We start from the raw sequence: 22,055 nt of genomic DNA, 5'->3' as shown, positions 1-22,055 counted from the left end.
CCTGGACCTTCAGAGCCTTGCAGACTCCGCCCTCTTTTGCTAACAGAACATCTAAAGCAAGACGGTTCTGAAGGACCATTGCCCTAATCGACTGCATCTCTCCTTCTACTAGCATCAATGACCTTGCAGTACTGGCAGACAGTCTATCCACAACTGTAGCTAGTCTCCTGATCTTAACATCATTAAGTATCAACCCTAAAAGAGGAAACATGGCTCCAAATACGTCTCCAACTACCTCAACATCTCCTACTTCCCTTTTCCCTCTTGTCGAAGCCTTTCCCTCTATGATCTCTAAATCCTTTGCATGATATATTTTGGGGAAGACAATTGCCAAATAACATGAACCATACCAATTGTCAGGCAATTTTACATAGGCATTCCTTCCACATACAAAATATACATTAGGAATCGCTTGCATCCCTTTCATGAAATCTTTGGTATAGTACTCTAACCGGAAAGCATGTTCGCAACTAACTTCACCTACAAATACACTCTCATAATATGTCTTGCTTCGAGTCAAACATAACTTTCCTTCCTGTGTTCTATCCAAAGTTATTGGACCATTACTACCCTTCCTTTTGTGTGCCTTTTCCTCTTCGGTCCAATCTATTTTCCATTGTCCTGACAATTTTAGAATCTTCTGCCTCCTGTACCGGTCATCAACTTGTCCAATGAATTTTTTCTCAATCTCTGACACTTTGCAAGTCAGATTATTTCGTCGTGCATATGAGGTATCTAATGTATCCCAAGGAAGAAAGAATTTTGCTAATCTATCTTCCTATTTGTAATAGTCCCACTTATTCATTTGTTTATAATTCGGGACTTCAGGCAGTACCGAATCATAATTTGAAAAGTAGTACTCAAACCCTTCTCGACCATAAAATATACTGAGCAATAAACTACATGTTATCCCATATGTCAGTGGGAGGTGATGATATCTGATGCCTTCATCTACGGAAGCCGGCAATTGCATGCAAACATAACAATCTTTAGCCTCCATGGCATCAATATACTTGTATAATAACTTGGCATATGCGTTTGATCTAAAGTTTCCCTGTGACTCGTCCACGTGTAACCTACGAGCTTCACCTGCCAGTAACGTCTTTCCACTGATTTCATTGCTCTCCTCCTTCTTCCCAATGAGAGCAGGTTTCAAAGTCGTTACAGGCTTTACATCTGTTGTCTCCTCTACACTTACATGTCCTATTATGTATGATATGGTAACTACTGTGATGATAAGAGAAATTACTACTGCTATTAGTGTGCCTATTATGCATTTGCCCTTTCGGTTTGGGTTGCCAGTCTCCATGTTATCAAACAACGTGGCTCTTTCTTCTTTAAAAGTTTTCTTTTTCAGGTTTTTATTTGCAAAATTATTTGATTTCTCAGTCTGCGAAGCACTCTTAACCAACAAAAAGTCTCTTTATTTTCAGCAACAGACAACCCTAACCCTTCTCCGTCCTCTAAATGTAATCCCTAATTTTATTCTTCTTTCCACTCGGTGCTAGGTTATCTTCTTCTTTATGGCTTAATCACAAAGTCTTTATGCATCTACAATGATTCTAGTACCAGCAACTCTAATGGCATTTTCCAACAGTTCTAAACGAATGACTTTTTCTTCCTGTGCTGGTATTGGATGACCCAAAGTTGGAAACTCTAATCGATTCAGCATCAGGTCCTTGATCCAACTTAGGTAAAGGGGAACGGGGAGTGTGAAGGTCAGTAACCCCTCAGTCTCGATTCCAGGCGTCAACATCCATATCTCCACCGTCACAATTGGATCGAGATTGGTCACCTGCACCTCCCTCACTCTCCCAGATCTCTGTCCCCAAGACATCTGCTGCTAGATAGGTCCACTCGGGGGTGGCGTATCTTCTGCAGGGCACACGTACCCTCCTTGATCTTCTCAGACTCTCAGAGCCTGAGTCCGTAGCTACTTCGTCTAGATCTGAATCTTCAGAGATCGGGACAAGGGTTCTCTCTGGATTTGCTCTCAAGCTTGACCTTCTCCTTCTTTCCGGCCAACTAGCTTCTCCATTCCTTGTCCTCCTACTCCTTGTTCTTGGAATCGTTTCTTGTCCGCTTACAGCTTGATCGGTGTCTGAGCCGAACTCCCAGCTACTTTCCTCTTCTGAGGCAACTTCGGTCTCACTGGTGTCCTGACCGTCATCAGCCTGTTCCGACACAGGCTCAGCCTCTTCGACCACCTCTACAGCTTGACTTTCCCTCTCTGTGGCTTCTCCGCTTTCCGCTGGATTTTCATCCGAGAGAGGAGCTGTTTCTTCCAGAGGTGCTGGAACTCTTCGGGTGTGTGAGGCGTGTATCCAGTTGGGCAAGCCTCCACACTTTACTGCAGTGTTCGTAACTAGTATGACTTGGAATGGTCCACGCCAGCGCACATCTAGACAGTTCTTCCTGACATGTTTCTTCACCAGGACCCAGTCCCCCGGGCACAGGTCATGGCACACGTCTTGAGCTGATGGAACCTCTGCAGCCTGGACCTGGAGGGACACAGAATGAATGGCGTCAGATAGTCCCTTGCAATAGTCCAGGATCAAATCGTCTGTGATGTTCAACAGTGCTGCAGTCGGAACCGATGGCAGTCTCATAGCCCTCCCCATTAGCACCTCGTGTGGAGAGAGACCTGTTCTTCTATCTGGCGTGCTACGTATACTCATAAGGACTAGTGGAAGTGCATCAGGCCAGCTCAAGGACGTCGATGAACAAACTTTGGCGAGTCTGGATTTATTGGTGCTGTTGATTTGCTCTACAATCCCCGAAGCTTCTGGTCGATAACTACAGTGGAGCTTCTGGTCTATACTTAAAGCTGAACATAGCATCTTCACTATTTCGCTGTTGAAATGTGTTCCTCTGTCCGATTCCAAAGAGGCCGGCACCCCAAACCTCGGTATCAGTTCTCTAAGCAACAATTTTGCTACTGTAAGTGTGTCGCACCTACGTGTAGGGTAAGCCTCAACCCATCTGGAAAATATACAGACAATCACTAAGACGTATCTGAGGCGATTGCACTTGGGCATTTCAATAAAATCCAACTGCATTCTATTGAAAGGCCCCCCAGACCTCCCTATGTGGCTCAATGTGACTGGTGTTCTCTTTCCTACGTTTAGCTGCTGACAGATCACACAACGCTGACATACTGCTTCTGCCGCTACTCTAAACTTTGGATTGTACCACGTTTGTCTGAATACTCTCACCATGGCATCTCTACCTATGTGTGCTGGTCCATGCAATCTCCTTGCCATTGGACTAACAAGTTTGTTTGGTAAAACTGCTCTCCCATCTGCAGAGATCCAAAAATCCATCTCACTTTTGGTACAACCAGCTGTTTCCCATGCCTTTTTCTCAAAATCAGGTGCATTCTCCTGGACGCATTTCAGTTCATCCCACGTGTCTACAGTTTCTAACAACATAGTCAAATCAGTTCTTTCCTGTATTCCCCCCACTTCTACCTTGGTGAGGGAATACCCCTGTTCCGCACAGTAACGTGCGACTTCATCTGCATACCGATTACCTTGCTACACAAAATCTGTGTTTTTCGTGTGCGCGGTACATTTAACAACCGCTATAGCTGCTGGACCTTGTAATGCCTCTAACAATAATCTCACGAATTCTCCATTCCTAATGGGAGAACCCGAGGAGGTCATGTAACCTCTTTGAGACCACAACTGCCCATAGTCATGAACTACCCCGAAACCATACTGGCTATCGGTGTATATGGTGACTCGAATTTTATTGCCTGCCAAACAGGCACGGGTCAAAGCAATGATTTCAGCTACCTGAGCGGAGTGTACTCCTTCCAGGCAGGCGGCTTCCACTACTCCGGTAATGGTACAAACTGCATATGCTGCTCTCAGCTGACCGATATCGTCTCTTACGCATGAACCATCAACAAAGAATATTTCATCGGGGTCGGTCAATGGCTCATCTACGATATCTGGTCTTGGTTTGGTGCATAGTTCAGTCACATCAAGGCAGTCATGATCTGTACAAACTTCATCATCAATATCATTAGGAAGTGGCATCAAAGTAGCAGGATTCAAGACAGAGCATCTTTTTAGGGTCACATTTTCAGCAGCCAATATGACTTGCTCATAGCGTGTGAGCCTGCTATTCGTCAGATGCTGAGTCTTGGTCCTAGTCATTAACAATTCCACAGAATGCGGTACGTACACCACTAACTGATGTCCCATAACCACATTTTCACACCTTTCAATGCTGACACCCGTTGCAGCAACGGATTTGAGACATCCGGGCAACGCTGCGGCTACTGGATCTAAGGTAGCCGAAAAGTATGCAACTGGTCTACGGGCATTTCCGTGTATCTGGGCCAAAACTGACAAAGCACAACCTTCCCTTTCACAGCAGTAAAGCAAGAACGGTTTCTCGTAATCAGGCATTCCCAAAGCCGGGGCACGACACAATTCTGCGTCAGTTTTTGTAAAGGTTTTGCCTTCAGTGAGAAGTTGGCTATCCACTGCCGACAATAACCAACCATGCCTAGAAACATCCTGACTTCTCTTTGTGTTTTGGGCGCACTCATTTTCATGATCGCCTCTATCCTGTCTGGAGACACCTTCCGTTTTCCCTTTTCAATCCTGTGGCCCAAGTATTGCACTTCTGTCAGACAATACTGCAATTTACTTGGAGATACCTTGTGTCCGTTCTCGGCCAAGTGATTTAGTAAGGTGATGGTGTCTACTTTGCAAGCTTCCTCAGTTTCTGACGCCACAAGTAGGTCGTCTATGTACTGGACCAGAACCGAGTTCATGGGCAGTACTAGACTTTCAAGATTTTTCTTCAGCAGCTGGTTAAAAATCGATGGGCTTTCTGTATACCCCTGGGGAATACGACACCATGTTAAAACGCGATTTTCCAGCCTAAAAGCGAACAGATATTGGCTTTCCTCATCTAAGGGGATTGAAAAGAAAGCCTGGCACAGGTCTATCACCGTGAACCATTCAGCTTGGAACGGTATCTGAAACAATATCACTGATGGATTCGGTACCACTGGACAACATGAAACAACAATATTATTAATCTTTCGAAGATCCTGCACTATTCTGTATTTCCCACTAGGCTTCTGCAAACCCATAATCGGGGAGTTACATGGACTTCCCACGATCTCCTTCAATATTCCTTGTTTAATCATGGATTCGATCACAGGCTTTAATCCTGCAATCGTCTCCGGTGTCAACTTATATTGTGGTGTTCTTGGATAATCGGCATTGGGTTTTACCATGATCTTTACCGGTTCTACCCCTTTGATCAGTCCTATTTCTTCTCCAGTAAAATCCCACACCTCAGCTGACACCATCTCCTTCAAGTCCTGTGGAAGCTCCTCCACCGTTAAGGTAGGGTATAGTTCCACACATCCCTGTGAGTTTACAACCTTAAAGTCGGCATCATCGTCGTTAGTCTGCACTTCTACTCCTTCAGGTGTGCAATATATGGTGCAGTTTAGTTTACACAACAGATCTATTCCTAGCAGACACACAGGGCTTGAATCACAAATCACAAACTGGTGTTCATCACTGTATTTCCCTATTTTCACCGACACCGGTTCTGTCAGAGGAGTCGTCATTCTCCTATTTGCGACTCCTACCACCTGGATTGTCTCTCCCGACATTGGCAGACCTGGGACTACCGCCGATCTCAAAGTGGATCGAGTGGCCCCCGTATCCACCAAAAAGGTCGTAGGACATCCAGCCACCTCAGCCTCCACGTATGGTCCTCTCTGGTCTACCTCCAGGGCTGCCCCTAAGGTACAGTCTTCTTCCCTATTCACTCGTTGTCCTGTAAGGGGATCAACGTAGTAGCATTCTTCTCCTCCTACAAACAGTGGCAGTTGCCTATAGGTTTTCCCTCCATTTGCAATGCGAGGCGGTTGAGGGAACTGAGCTCGAGGGGTCTGAGTCCCCCCTTTGATAAACTTTCCCTTCGGGACCGCTGTTCCCTTTACCAGGCTGTTCTGAACCTCATCCTCCTCCTGTTCAAATTCCCCCGTCTCGATATTATAGGGACACTCGCGTCTCCAATGTCCCACCTCGTTACACTGATGGCACCTCGTTGTCTTTTTCAGTGTCGCGATATCTACCCTAGGTCTCGGTTTTTCCTCCTCATCTCTGCTTTGATTAATCTGTTTCTTCCCTAGGGTTCCTGTTCCCTGTTGCCGCTGTCCACCCTTTCCAGCTGACTGCATCTGCACCAACATCAGCTTCTCCTTAAGCTTCTTTGCTTTCGAATCTATTTCATCGCTACAGTACCTCGCATACCTCAGGATCTCATCTAAAGGTTTGTTTTGCCAACAGATCAAATGCTGTTGAATCATTAGGCTTATGTCTGATCTCAATCCCAGGACGAACTTCGACACAAACTGTCCTATGTCTTTAGGATCCATCACGTCCAATCCACTGTACTGTTTGAATGCTTTCAGCAATCTTTCATAGTACTCGTGAACGGTCTCTTTAGGTTCCTGAGTGGTTCGATCTATCTTAACCCAGTCTATGTCCTGCAACGGCACCTTCTCTTTCAACCATGCCATTACCCTCTCGTACTTTTCCATGACTTTCTCTGATGGTCCATTCGTCTGGGCATCTCTATCCGGTTTGGAAATGGGCCATTCAACACTAAGCTTGCATGCCGTCCACAAATCTCCGGGTACTACAATATCAAACAGGGTGTTCAAGTCGACCCACAGTACTTTAGAGATCTTCACGAACCTCTCTACCTGTTTGTACCATTCGACGGGATTCTCCCTTAGCTTTGGGAAGGAATTGGTAAATGCCGCTAGATCCCCCCTACTCCAGGGCACATGCACGTAGTTTCCGTTCGCGATTTCTCGCAAAGGGAAAGCTTCCATTCGCATTAGCCCTCCCTCCGGGGACCCCTCAAGTGTGCTCCTTCTGACGGTTCCCCTCTTGGACCATCTTTCCTCCCATTTGTCCAAATCCCTCCACATTCTGATACTCAGGATCAGTTCCTTTATAGGTATTTTCAGCCCGATCGTCCTACGCTCATCTAGATCCTGATCCGTGCAATTTAGCCTGTGGTTACCCTGTAACGCTTTTGTCCTTGATAGGTCTATCATATACCTGGTTGCCAACTCAGATAATTTTTCATGAACTGACCACGCTTTTCGAGTAACATCCTTAGCCATAAACAGTATTTCATCCTGTTCATACAGATCGATCCTTTCCATTGGCAATGTGCCATCTATTATTTCCTCCAAATCTGATTTTAAACTGATTACATCGAGCCGTTTTGCCTTTATCTCAGCCTTCAGTATCTCACTCCTAGATGGTCCGTTCACATCCCTCTCACCCCCACTACGAGTCCTTCGTCTAGGCACAGGTGAGTTATGAGGAGTCCTTCTTGCTTCTCTTTGTTCCCACCTCTCTAGGTCCCAAGCTTTCCCATCTTCCCTAGGGGTATGGTGGAACAATGTTCTATTCCCCATCACTGCATTCTGTCTTTTCGGCTCGGTCTCTCTAGATGCAAGGTAGGATCCTCCGTTCTGTTCTGAATCACTGCAACTCCCTTGCTGTCTGGTGTCACTCAATAAACGATAAGGTCCCTCACGGCCCTCCATGTTCCCGCGATCCCGTCCGTGATCACTGGATGCATGGCGAGACCTTTCGCGACTCCCCATACTCTCGTGACTCCAATGTCGCACATTTTCGTCCGGGGTATGGTGAGTGCACCTGTAACTATTTCGGTACTCCTGTGTCCTTTGTTCTCCCTCACTAAGGATGGGGCGAGGCACTCCCCCACATCCTGTACTCTTGTCTTCACACATTTGTCTATTGCCACCGATGGTATGGCAAGTATCTCCTTTGCTTCCTTGACTCCCTCTCTCCCACTCCGGACTGCTTTCGCCAGCTCCGCAGTGAGAGAGGATCCTGTTATCTTGATTTCTCCATTCAGTTTCTGTTTCTATCTTTTTATTCTGAGTCTCTACGGCAGCATCCCATTCTTTCAAGTACTCTCTTAACTCCTTAAAGGATTTCGGTTTCGGTCCCCTCAAATCCATCTGTCCTCTCTGACCCCCCTGTTCTACCCAGGGATCCGTTGCTGGATTCAATGGTGTACTCCGACTCCTTGGTCCTAGCAACTGCCTTTGGGAATCGATCGTATTGTTCCTAGTTTCCATCTCTGCCCTTTCCCTGTCCCACTGTGCCTGTTCCTCCTGCTGGGCTCCCTCCGGGTTGTAGATTGACACTATAGGACCTATGGTAACAGGTACTTGTAGAGCATCTGGCAGTTGATACGACCTTGTACACTCCGTTTCTGGCCCCTTTTGTACCACAAATCTTCCTACTACTCTCTGTACGGGACTAGATTGAGGTACTTCCTCACCTTTCTTGGGTTCCCACTCTGTTACGGGGAGCGGTCTATATTCCCCTATCCTAGCCCCGTCCCCCTGCTGTAGTTCGGGACTTTCGGCTTCTCTGTTGTACGGAGGTGGTCTGTCCAATAATAGCCTATCTATCAGATCCTCCTCCGTCTCGCTCTCCTCATCCTCTTCTGGAGGTTTCTTTTCTCCCGTAGCCTCTAGCATTGGGTACAGCTTGTCTGCTTCTATTCTTTGCACCCTCCACTTTTTAGCTTCATCATCCCATTTAGCATCCTGCACTGCTCTTACAGATCGTCTCACTCTTTCTTGGCGCCTATTCAGGCTCCTGTCGTTTGCCGCCTTGAACCATGCATTGAGGGCTTCGAACTGTGTTGGCCTCGGTAGAGGTCTCGTTGCGAGCATTACCGCTTTCAGCTGATTCCATGCTTCTAACCTAAACGTCCCGTATCTCGGGAACGTCAGTTCCTTATTTCCTTCTGTTAGCTTACTCCACTCGGAGATCCATAATATTGAGTGTAACCCAACATTCACAGCCATATAATAAGCTGGTGTGCCTTCTGGTGGGGCTTCTTCCCCCGCATACGAGTTCCCCTTATCTCTCTTAAAGATCGCCCTTAAACGTTTAAAACACTTCATTTTCAAGAATCTACGATTTTCCTTAATTCTCTTCCTTAATTCTCTCCCGATGGCGAACCACCAATCCCTGTGCGGCTCTCGCTGATCAGCCTATCCCAGCGCGTCTCTACGCTGACGTCACTCGTCCCCTTTGCAGCAGTTCCCCTCCTTTCTCAGCTCGTCTCGCGGTCTTGCATGCGTCTCATTCATACACCGAAAAATGACTACTTCCGACCAAGCGATCACTTTTCTTGACTGTACGTCCACAGTCTAACTGTAATTGTCACCTCAACTGACGAGACGTCGCTCGCCTTAACTGATAGGTTACTTACACACAGTAAACGTCCGACCAGCGTCCGTTACTCATACACTCACTCTGACATTCCCCCTATCTCGGTCCAACGGGCGATCAATGGTACCTCATGACCCCCTTTACAATGGTAGACAATTACTCTGGATGTTCGATACACCCGAACCACTTAAGCCCTTCCTTGGACTTAAGATTTTCACCGGTTGCGCGCGCTCACAACCTTCTCCCAATCACACTACAGGCATTCAACTCCGCTTGACATTACAACACAGGTACAACACAAAACACCGCAATCTGGCAACGCATGACCCTTATACTCACTCTCGACCGACTCTGCTGCTTTTTCTCTCTCGCACCGTCAGCACCTTCTTCGGCAGGGATTCTTCTTCTGGTCGTCGATGACTAGGGGCCTTGGGGTAATCTAGACTTAACCTAGGTTGCCTTCCTCAAGAAGCCAACCATCTTTCTCTGCTACCAACTGCGGGGAATGAGATTTTGATATCTTATCTGATCTCCTGGATACCTATCTCATTCATCCTTTTTGGATCGATTATTGACTGTCATTGAGTAAAAGGCAAACCCCCACAAGTTAAATCAACCCCATAGACTGACGCAACTCTGAAGAACCACTTACGACTAGTAGAGTTTAAAAAGTTTAATATAAACCCAAAGTTATTTGCAAATACAATCCTCTCAATATAAGATTCAACAAGTATACAGGTACTAAAAGGAACATAAATTCCCTAAAGAATCTCAGTCTACAGAAGAAAACAATCAAAACCAATTCTAAAATCAGCAAATTGAATAGCATAGACACAAAATGGATATGGTGCGTCATTTACAGAAAAAGAATGAAACAAGTTAAATCTGTCCCTACTCTATGTTAGATGACATCCCTACTCAACAAGTTCTTGACCTAAAAAGGTGTCAGCCGTTTGACTTCCAAAGAAGTTCAAACTCTCTTAATCTCTGATGGAAACCTATGTCGAGAAGCAGTACCCTTTCTGCCTACCCATCCGCTCTCTAAGGGTCCTCGGCCTACTGCTCTCCTTCTGTTCCCTTCTGCTCTCTCTTCTCTCCGGGGTGCTGTCCCTAAATACAAAATCACAGTATGGGTGGAACGCCCCCTTGAGACGCCCACCACGTACACATTTCATGTAGTCCTGCTTCTGTTTTTTTCCATAGTTTCGTCTCTTCGAGTCGTCTGTTAAGTTGACCTTGCTTCTCATGGCGCCGTCTCCGTCGTGCTGGTAACCCCATGACATTCCAGTTGAAACCTTCAGACCAAAGTCTATCACCTCAACAGAGCTCTATTCATTACAATTGTGATTGTAACCCCCTGGTCACTTCGAAAACAGACACTTCGAAACAAGACCCCAAATTCCAAACGCCCCTTATCGCACTAGGCCATAAAACTTCATCCAGCATTGTCACTTTAATTTAACGAGACCTTTGACTCTTGGCTCGCACGTACAGATCAAAGCTATCCCCCTATCCCTGTGAGCCCACTAAATTACATACAGTGGACTACACTCTTGCGAACCCTTGGTCCATTAGGTTAAAATAGCATATGAACACACCATTCTAGAATTCCTACAAACTCTTCTATACGATATGACTTTTAACACACATATACATAGTCGAATTAGTAACTTATTCATTATAATCGAATCCATGTTACATAAAATACAATGTTATACCCTCGTTCTTACACAGTGCTAGGTAGTCTGCACGTTTCTTCAACCTACATTTCATCTCGTTTTCCATTTAATTAATTACATACGTACATGAATTCCGTTTAGCACGTTCTACTGTTCTTAAGCATTTTCACACACTTCTATATTAGCCCAACCTATATACGGGCCTTTCTAATTCTAATGCACATTCTAGAGTAAATACAGATATATTTCTTATTACTAAAGTTACATGTGCTAACTTTACGCTACAAGCTTGTAAATATGGTACGGACATACTTTTCATTCAAATTGCGCTCTCTCAAACGCTTAGACTGCTGCTGCAGAATAAAAACATCTTAATCTCGTTGTTTTCAGACTGTTTGTTCATCCAGAAATACATATTCTACTTGAAAACACAGTTAGTCACCAAAGCATTCACGAATAAGGGAAACAGCACTACAAAATTACTCTTTCATATACTCTTACAGGTCTTTGTGATTCAAGCCCTGAAATGTCCAAATACCTATTAGTAAGAGTGCAAAGAAGGAATGGGTCTTTCATTTTTGTACTAATTGTGTGTGAATATTCCCAGATTATTCAGATTTTTTTTCCCTGTTTCAAATTTTTGGGGTCATTTTAAAAATGTTTGTAAGAACACGTAACAGTGAATTTAAGGGTTACTTTTTCAAGTACTCCAACATCTCTTAATCAATAGGTCCAAAAGTCTGCAGTCCCCCCTGACCAAACTCAAACATGTAAGCCTTTTATCAGTTGCAAAAAGCTGCTACAGGAGATGGGATTCCCTGTGCAGTTTAAAACATGTGTTTTGAAACTGTAATTTCAGAATTTTTCAAATGTATACTTTTTAAAACTGCCCGGGGCAATCCATCAGCACACAGCAACTGCTTACCTATACATGGTTCTGTACCTTGCATGAAAAAAAGGAAGGCAGAGGAGGCATAGCTGATTAAGGCTTCAGTCTAGGGGCCTGATGTGGATGTTGGCAGAAAGGGTACTCTGTCATAACAGATACAGAGTACCCTTTCCGGGAACCTGGAGGTCCTCCCGCCTGTTTTACAGACAGGTGGTCCTTCAGTATGTAGATAATGGAGAATACCTCAAGACATTTTAAAAGAAAAAATAACAAATGTTGCTGAGTTGTATTACATATTAACCCCTCCCTTGCTGGTGACGGAACCACTCCGTCATCAGCCGCGGTTGCGCTGTGCTGATGACGGAGCGGTTCCGTCACGGCCCGCTCGGAACGCCTGCGCGGCGCGGATTCCGCGCCTGCGCTGAACGTTCTATTGAGCGGGTGGGGCCGTGACGGAACCGCTCCGTCATGAGCACAGCGCAACCGCGGCTGGTGACGGAGCGGTTCCGTCACCAGCATGCGCCCACCGCTCTTCCGCCCCGCCCCCTTAGCACTGCGGCGGAATAGCCGCCGCAGTGAAGGGGTTAAGCCATTGGCCTTGGTAGGGTGCGGAACTTCAGACTCTAGTTTTTGGACCAAACAGCAGCTAATGATGCATTCTATAATACACTTTCCCAATCCTGTTAGTCTCAACCTAATAATTTTAAAAACAATGCTGAAATATTTGATAGGCTGCCACCAAATTACGTTTTGTAAAATGGTCACTGGTTAAACACGTTTGTAGTTATTGTTATGGTCATACTATATTTACCAGCACACACTACCAGCACATTTGCAGGACAGATGTTAGTGCAAGAGTCAACTATCTTGTAGTCAGCGGGAAGATTGCCTCTAGGCCAGACTCGATAAAACATAGGATGATGAATCTGTATTTCTGTGGTTCTGTAATTCTCAAACCTGACTCCATTTTAGTCTTGCCCTCACGTAGGCCTGTGAAGTAGGCCCAACAAACAAGTGGCCTACTTCATGGCTTTCTCTCTTATAATCCCATGACTGGTAAATGACTAAATATTCTCTTCAGGTGAGTGAGAATACAATATCAGCACAACATTGTGAGCTCCGTAGATGGATAACGAGTGGAGAAGACATTGCACAGGATTTTGGGAATTGAAGTGCCATGTAAATGATTAGTGAATGGGAAGGGTAGAAGTCCGTTTTTAGTTTTCGAGTAGAACTAGTCTCACTCACCTGAAGAGAATAATTAGTCATTTACCAGTCATGGGATTATAAGAGAGAAAGCCACGAATTCTCAAAAACTTCACTTTGTACCAGAGCACGGTTACAAGCCGTATAGGGAGGAGACTCTCATTTTAATAAACACGGGGATTTGCAAGCCATGGTAAGAGCAGAACAGTTCACGTTTAGAAGTATGTTAAAATTGTGGTAAAATGTTTTGTTAAAATAAGAAAAAGGAAGCACTACAGATGAAGAAACCCTAGAGTTTTCAAATGGTTCTAAACGTGGGTTAGAATACTTTCCAGCAGGCTGGTGAATATGTTGTTGATGCATAACTGATTAATTATGTTATAGTTGCTGAAGTACTATCGAACCGAATAATTTTGTTACGGTTACTGAAGTGCTATTAAGTATTTCACATAGCGATACATGTTAGCTATAAATATTCATTTTGTGTTTATAGATGCCCCTGAGAGAATATAAGTTCTTGAAATGCATTGGGCTACCAAAATAAAATCATGGCATGTGGAACCTACCTCGGATTCCTGAGCTTTTTTGTGAACAAACATACATCGTAAAACATTGAGTAAAATGAATTGAGGATGAAATTAGGATTAAAAGTGTAAAACGGTCAGTTTACCTATGAAGAAAGAAAGAGTAAATATATTGCAATTGATTCATTTGATTCAAACCTCAGAGTTCGGCTGTGCAGCCTGAATGAATCGTACCGCAGGTTCATAGTGGTTTCAGTGTTTTGCAATGGCCCCCACATGGTAGTTTTGAAACAGAGATTTCAGACAATCTAGAAGTTAGGCTATATAGGAAGAAAGCCCGGCCGGCAATGTTTGACTCTTTCTGCCTTTGGCGTAAGGAAGCCAAACAGCGAGAAATTAAGCAAGCAAAGAGAGATAGGAAAGATAGGAATATGTCAGTACTACAGGCTGCTAGACAGTTTAAGGAAGATGGAGAAGAATGCGCGAGTGAAGTCTTAGATAGACAGCGTTGCATGGCCATAGATAAATGTTATCCGGCCTTGCCATCGTCTCCTCCGAAAGTGATGGAAGACCTTGAAAAAGATCCTTTGATCTCTCATTTACTGAGATTGCCTCCTCCCTATGTGCAGGGTGCTACTGCGCCTCTATTACCCCCGGTTGCTCCACCCTTTGTTGTTCAACCTGCTGCTGTTGTTCAGCCACCCCGTGCTCCACAGATGGTTTTGCCTCCTCCTGCGCAACCCATTCTAGGGTCGCCAGCCTTGCTACCAGCTTTGCCTCAAACTCCTTTGCCTTCTGCTTCTGCAAAACGAATGACCGAGACTGTTGTTAGTCTGTTGTCACCATTGTTTGGGTCACTGAATATGACCCCTGTTTCGGAACGTAAACAGAGTCGTAGTCAGCTTCCTAGTTCTGAAGAACGGGCAGTGTTGGATTTGTTGGCTCGTAGGTGGATTTTAAATGCTCCGAGGTATGATTTGCCAGCAGTTATGGATGTTTTCTTTCAGTGGGAACCGCCTAAGCAAAGGTATGTTTTTGATGTAATGTGTACTTTTCTGCGTCAGGAATGGGAAGATAATGAGTTGGGTCCGATTCCTCAGGATGTGCTCGATGTTCAGTCAGATTTTGCTAAAGGGATGATAGTGGAATCTGATGTTACAGATGCCGTAGAGACAATACTTGCTTTCAGATCTAGACTTTCGCCTCAGACATTGTATGAACCTGATTCCTCTGTTAGGAGGAAAGTGAAACAGTACCCTATGAGAGAAGTTCCTCCTGTATGGAAAGAAGCAGTTCAGGCTAATGTAAATTTGGGTATTCAGGCCGGTCCGGCTCATTTTCAGCGAGTATGGGTACATGTCCCTTGGAAGAGAGCAGAGGTCTTGGCTCTTAAGCAGACCTTACCTGACCCTCAGAAAAATCCTGATGGTTATTACAAGGAGTTGTCCCAGACTGTTGAAGCGTGTATTATTAATTTAGCTGACATCGATATGTTGATGGGTAATGTAGTCCCTCAACCCTTGTGGGCAAAGATTCGTCATGAGAATCATGCTGCTGAATTAGGTGATACCTGGGCGAATATTGTTGCTGCAGATGGTAGACAGGAGGGAGGTGCTAAACCTGAACCTTTAGTTTCAGAATTACCAGGTAGAATTATTAATCTGATGAAAACGATGATACCCGCTTTACGAGTGAATTGGGATAAGTTAGCAGCATGTAAGCAGAAAAAAGACGAGAGTGTATCTGATTTCTTTACTAGGTTTGAAGAGACGTTTATTGATCATAGTGGTCAGGATATGAATACGGAAGGTGGTCAAAGGTTGTTTGTGTATAAATTTGTCTTTAATTTGCTTCCCGAACTTTCTAATAAATTAAAGGACTCTGAGAGTTCATGGGCTGTCTCTTCTTCGGCCCAGATATTAGCTACTGCACAATATTACGAGAATAGGGATAAAAATGAGAAGGATAAAGTGGAGAAGAAAACTAAAGAGTTAAAGACGAAAGTTCTTTTGCAGCAAGCTTATCCGCCTCGTCAGAATCAGCCTCAGTTTCAGGAACCTCCACAATTTCAGAGATTGTTACAGAAGCCTGAGCCTTATGTTCAGCGATTCTTTCCTGGCCCTAATCAGTGTGCTTACTGCAGAGAGGAAGGTCATTACAAGAATAATTGCCCGGCTTTGTTACAGCGTGTGAATGGTGTATCTGGTCAGAGAGGTCGTGGTAGTTTTCAGCGAGCACCTAGGGGTAGGGGACGTGGTGTGATCCCTCAGAATGAGCGTTCCTCTTCCCTACAGAATTCTGCGAATTATTTTGACAGACAGAATGTTCCGAGTGGTCAGTCTGCCCAGTACTATGTTGAGGACTACTATGTCGAAGGTGAGAGTTATGGTTATAATGATAACTAGGACAGCCAAGGACAAAGTGAGGGAGTAGTGTCAGTTCCCGTAGATCAGAGTGGACCTTATGTTGAAGTGATTACATCAGGCGTGGCAGAACCTTTTCTTTTGGATTCTGGTGCAATGAAGAGTTCTATTATGCACTCTAAACTTCATGGTGCACCTTTGTCTGGCTTGACCAATGTTTCAGTAGAATTTTCAGGTGCCCCAGTTCGTAATCCGGTTTCTAGTCCTTTGTCCCTTTCCATTGGCCCTTGTGAATTGGAAGCTCCACTTATTCTAACGACTGGTTGTGGTGAGAATCTGTTGGGTTTGGACCTGCTGAAAAGATTGTATGCAACATTACATTGTTCTCCTTCAGGAGTAAAACTTACCCTCGGTAAGAAAGTGATTTCCCCAATGTATTTGTCTAAGGATTGTTTGCCACTGGAATTGCGTTCGCTTCCTGATACACTTTGGGCTACAGGTCCAAATGATGTTGGTCTTTTGCAGATTCCACCTTATGTTGTCACCCTTAAGTCAAATGCTAGGCTACCTCGTATTCCCCAATACAAGATCTCGAGTGATGGTGAGAGAGCTCTTTTAGCGATTGTTTATGATCTGGTTGAGAAGGGTGTAGTTGAGAAAACGAGAGGTAATGTTTGTAACAGTCCTGTTTTGCCTGTCCTTAAACGTACTGATGCTTCTCAGCCACCTGTGTACCGGTTTGTGATCGAACTTCGAGAGGTAAACAAGATTGTCGTGCCACAGTTTTCTGTGGTACCTGATATCACTGTCTTGTTGACTTTGATTCCTGCTTCGGCAGCTTGGTTTTCTGTCATCGATTTGAAGAATGCTTTCTTCAGTATTCTCATGGCTGAGGAGAGCAGGGATATTTTTGGCTTCTCATTAGGAGGCCGAAGCTTCCGATTTAAGAGAGCTCCCCAAGGTTATTGTGAAAGTCCCTCCATCTATAGTCAGGCGTTGAAAACTCAGCTTGATGGTTTTGTGTTACCTGTTGGTGCTACTCTTATTCAGTACGTCGATGATTTGTTGACTACTGCTGATGATGAAAACATTTGTAAAGAGGCTACTCTTTCTTTGTTGCGGTATTTGTCTGACCTTCATCATAAAGTGTCACCTTCAAAGTTGCAATATTGTCGCCAAGAAGTGACCTACTTAGGTCATCTCTTGTCGAAGGAGGGAAGGAGTTTGACCCCAGAACGAATTCAAGCAATTGCGCAAATGAATGTACCATCTACACAGACACAGAGAGAAGTGCGTGCCTTTTTAGGTATTACATCGTATTGTAGACAGTGGATCCCCAATTTTTCACTGTTGGCGAAACCTCTGTCAGCATTGACTCTGAAAGATACTCCGCATCCTCTTCCTTGGTCTGACGAATGTCAGAAAAGTTTTTCTGAACTGCGCGATGCATTGTGTTTGGCTCCTGTGTTGGGTACTCCAGACTATAGTAAGCCTTTCACGTTGTACGTGCACGAGAGAGAAGGTTGTGCGTTGTCAGTGTTGACACAACCATTTGGGGACAAGCAGCGTCCATGTGCGTATTTTTCAGCAACGTTAGACCCAGTTGCTAAGGCGTTGCCGAGTTGTCTGAGAGCTACAGCTGCAGCGGCTGTTTCTATCCGACAGTCTGCTGGTTTGGTATTGGATAATACGTTGATTGTGATGGTCCCACCTGCAGTGGATACCTTATTAAACAGGACTAAGACACAGCACCATACTTGTGCACGTCTGTCAGGTTACGAGTTGACATTGTTGGCTTGTCATGTGCACATTAAAAGATGTAATGTGTTGAATCCAGCTACGTTGTTACCGATCTCTACAGAGACGGATCCTCAGGAACAGCATGATTGTTTTCTTCGTACAGAGGAAGAAACAAAGGCTAGAGTTGACCTCAGGGATACTCACCTTACGGATGTTGATGGTACCCTATGGGTAGATGGTTTGTGTTTTAAGCTTCCGAATGGGGAAACGACTGCAGCGTATGCTATTACAACTTTACATACAGTTGTTGAGACAGCACGCATACCACAGAATTCTGTGCAAGCGGCAGAATTGATTGCACTGACTAGAGCGTGTGTGTTGTCAGAAGGAAAGCGAGTGAATGTTTACACCGACAGCCAGTATGCGTTTGGTGTTGCCCATAGTTTTGGGCGTTTGTGGAGAGAGCGTGGGTTCCTTACTTCGCACGGAACGAAAATACAGCATGGACAGTTGGTGAATGAACTTTTGGAATCTCTCACTCTCCCAAAGCAGATTGCAATTATGAAATGTAGGGCGCAAAAGAAAGTTGTGGACGATGTTGGTCGAGGGAATGCGTTTGCAGATGAAGTTGCGAAGGAAACGGCGAAAGACATGATGAGCCGTATGTATGTTGCAGGCCCAGCTAATTGGGTTATGGCTGGTGGAATTTGCGAAGACACAATAGAAAGTGTGAAAATGATTTAGGCTGAAGCGACTGAGAAAGAAGTGAGTGTTTGGAGAGAGACTACGGATATGTTGGATTCGACAGGTTGTTGGGTTGAGTTGTCAGAACACCAGCGATGGCTGTTGCCAGATGCGTATGTGCTCCCAGTGGTTACAATGGCTCATGGAATGGCTCACATAAGTTCGAAGGGAATATGCAAGTTGTTGGCTCCAGTTTGGCAGAATGCTGGAATTCCGAAATGTGCGGAGAACGTGGTGAAACATTGTATGATTTGTCTGAAGTATAATCCTGGTAAGGGAACTCCAACTCCAGCTGGTCATTTTGCTCCTCCGACGTATCCGTTTGAGGTGATACAGCTAGATTATATACATATGGAGAGATGCAATAATTTGAAGTATGTCCTTGTGGTTGTTTGTGCCTTTTCCAGGTGGATAGAGGCCTACACCCTAAAGGATAATACTGCCTTGTCTACAGCCAAGGTTTTGCTGAGAGAGTACTTCCCTAGGTATGGTTTGCCGAGAATTGTATGGTCTGACAATGGGAGTGAATTTGTGGGTCAAATCATGAAGAAAGTATGTGCTGGTTTGGGAATAAATCAGAAGTTCCATGCAGCAAATCACCCCCAGTCTGCTGAACTTGTTGAATTTACAATGGTACCTTGAAGCTGAAATTAGCTAAGGTACAAGCGAGCACTGGTCTTACATGGCCGGATGCCTTGCCGTTGGCTCTTTTGTCAACAAGGACGACTGTGCATTCTCGAGTGGGACTTAGTCCGTATGAAATTGTGTTTGGTCGTCCTGCGAATATTTGGGGTGTGACTCGTCCTAAAGAATACAGCAGTATTGAGTACCCTATGTTGGTGGATTACTTACATGACTTGACTGCTAAATTACGTGTTCTCCACCAACAGGTCTATGACAGTTTGCCGACAGCTACTACAGATCCGGGGCACACGATCCAACCTGGTGATTTTATCTTGACGAAGAATTTTCAGCGATCCAAGAATTTGGAACCGAGATGGACTGGTCCCTATTTGGTATTGCTGGTCACTAGAACTGCTGTTAGAGCAGCTGGTAAAAAGAACTGGCTGCATGCCACCCATACGAAAAAAGTTCCTTTGCCTTTACCGTATGATCAGTGGGTGAGGGATGGTATAGCTGACACAGATTGCGAGAGAGTCCCCACATTTGTGCCCTTTAGTGATGCTCATTTGACATGGGCACGGTCAGAACGCGATGATGATGATGTTCTGCAAGCTGCTGTGCCTCCTCATCTAAAGATTGACACCACCAATCCGGAACTTTTATTTAAGGATCCAACTGTACCTGATAAAGAACGCTACTATTTAAGGCCAAGAAAGCCTATTGCCATGGACAAATAAAACCGAATTTTTTTATATAGTGAATTACACCTTGTCAGATCAGGAGACTTTTTTGCTTTTTCCTTTTTCGAGTCACCATCCGGACTCAGCTGCAGGGTCACAGTAGGAAGTTCTTAAGGGGTGAGCCGTGTATTGACACAAGGTCTGTGGTTCAGGGTCGTTAGTGCGATCTTGGCGCACACTTAAGTGAAGAAGGAAAATTTCCGTGAGCAGCACGTTAGAGGATGGAGTTTCTTGAGTCTGATAAATGTGTTAGGAAAGTGGATTCTAAAGTCCAAATATGTATATTGATTCGTAGAAAATGTTTTTTAATAATGCGTTTTCTTATGTTTGTGAATATTACGCTAGCTTGTGTGGGTTGGATTTTCTATGTCACACAATTGCCACTTACATCTACCTCCCAACCTACTCTTTCTTTTTCTACTGTTTCTCCACATGAGTTTCATACGTTACCTGAACATGAACAGACACAAAGATCAGAATTTGTGAACAATTTGTTTATACAGATGTTGCATCAGCATCAGCTATTCATAAATACCACGAATTGTTGGGTGTGTGGTCTTATGCCACATACTACAGATAAGGGAATGCCCTATTTGGTTTTGCCTTTTTCGCCTAACGAGTCAGTTTGGGCACTCCAATCAATGTTTATCTATGCGAATGAAGCCTCTTCTGTACGTTCGGTCAAAGACAATGCAAGTAATAATGCCTTGATACGGGGAATAGTTGATATGATTAGAGATATCGATGCGTATAACGCTATCCCTAGAGATGAGGTACGAGCATATGTCGGTTGGAATAAGACGACATATAGTATTAGCTTGACGGAGAAAGAAAGGCAGCGAAGGTCTCCTCCTATTTGGATTATACCCCACCGAGGTCATCTCTGTTTGCAAGGTAATGGTCAGAATCTGAGAGCTCAGCTTGGTAAGAGTGTGTGTGTTCACACATACGTTTATACATCCCAGAAATCTCCTCCGTTCGTGCCAGCTAAAGGCACGTATTTTGTTTGTCACGATAGAGCATACAGATGGTTGCCATCTGATTTTTCCGGCACGTGTTACGTGGCATTTTTGCTTCCCCTTACATACACTGCTGTTTTCGACTACCATAAGACAAGATATGGTAGAGGTATAATCGATGCAAAAGATACTGTCGCACAAGAAGCTGGAGACTATGGCTAATAGTAGGAATATTCGTCAGCTTACGAGAGTGGTTGAGGCCGCTATAAATGAGACTGCAGGTGCCCTTAGCAATATTACAGCTGAGTTCAAGCGGATCGCCTTATGACATTACAGAACCGTTTTGTTTTAGATATTATACTTGCAGATAGAGGTGGGGTATGCAAATTGATTAGATCTAGTTGCTGCGTTTTCATACCAGATAATGCCCCGACAGTGTACCAAGCCATCTCTAGACTACATAAGATCTCTGAGTCTATTCATGTGGACGAAGATAACTGGTCATTGATGGGATGGTTATGGGAATCGCTATCCAAATGGGGATGGAAGATTCTGATGTTCCTTGGTATGGCGTTAGCTATCCTTTTCTCGTGTTGTTTATGCATCCAGTGTGGTCCCGCCATTTGTAGTCTTTGTGCTACGATCTGTGTGAGAAGACCAGTCCCGAGAGAAGTGAAGGATAATAAGATGATGTTACAGCAACACTTTGATGACCTGATGATAATAGATATAGACCTGTTCAGGACCTTGTTAACCTTTAGTTTCCTTGCACATATCTTATCCTAAACAATATCTAAATTGTTTCTTTACATCCTTCTGGGAGACCTCAACTTTCACCTTAAAAAGATCAATGACCGCAACACCACCACCCTCCTGGACAACCTCGCCAACCTCGGACTTAAACAACTGGTCACTTCCCCCAACCACATCGCAGGTCACACACTCGACCCCATCTTCACCTCCAGCAATCATATCTCCTTCAGCCACACTACGGATCTCCTCTGGACTGACCACAGCTGCGTTCACTTCACCTACAACAAGCCCAAACCCACCAACCACCTCCAACCAACTCTGCAAAGAAACTGGAACAAAATCTCCACCGACCAGATCTCCTCTTCGCTCCTTCTAAACACCCCAGCCCACTCCTCGGACCCAAACCTAGCCGCCGCCAACTTCACCCGATGGATATCCAACACCGCCGACACCCTAGCACCACTGAAAAAACGTCAAAGCAAACCTGGCAACAAGAAGGCCTCATGGTTCAACGATGATCTTAAGAAGTCCAAGAAACTCTGCCGCACCCTTG

This window comes from Lissotriton vulgaris, chromosome 9 (assembly GCF_964263255.1).
Source record: "Lissotriton vulgaris chromosome 9, aLisVul1.2, whole genome shotgun sequence".
NCBI classification, from domain to species: Eukaryota; Metazoa; Chordata; class Amphibia; order Caudata; family Salamandridae; genus Lissotriton; species Lissotriton vulgaris.
Note: the sequence above shows the minus strand (reverse complement) of the source record.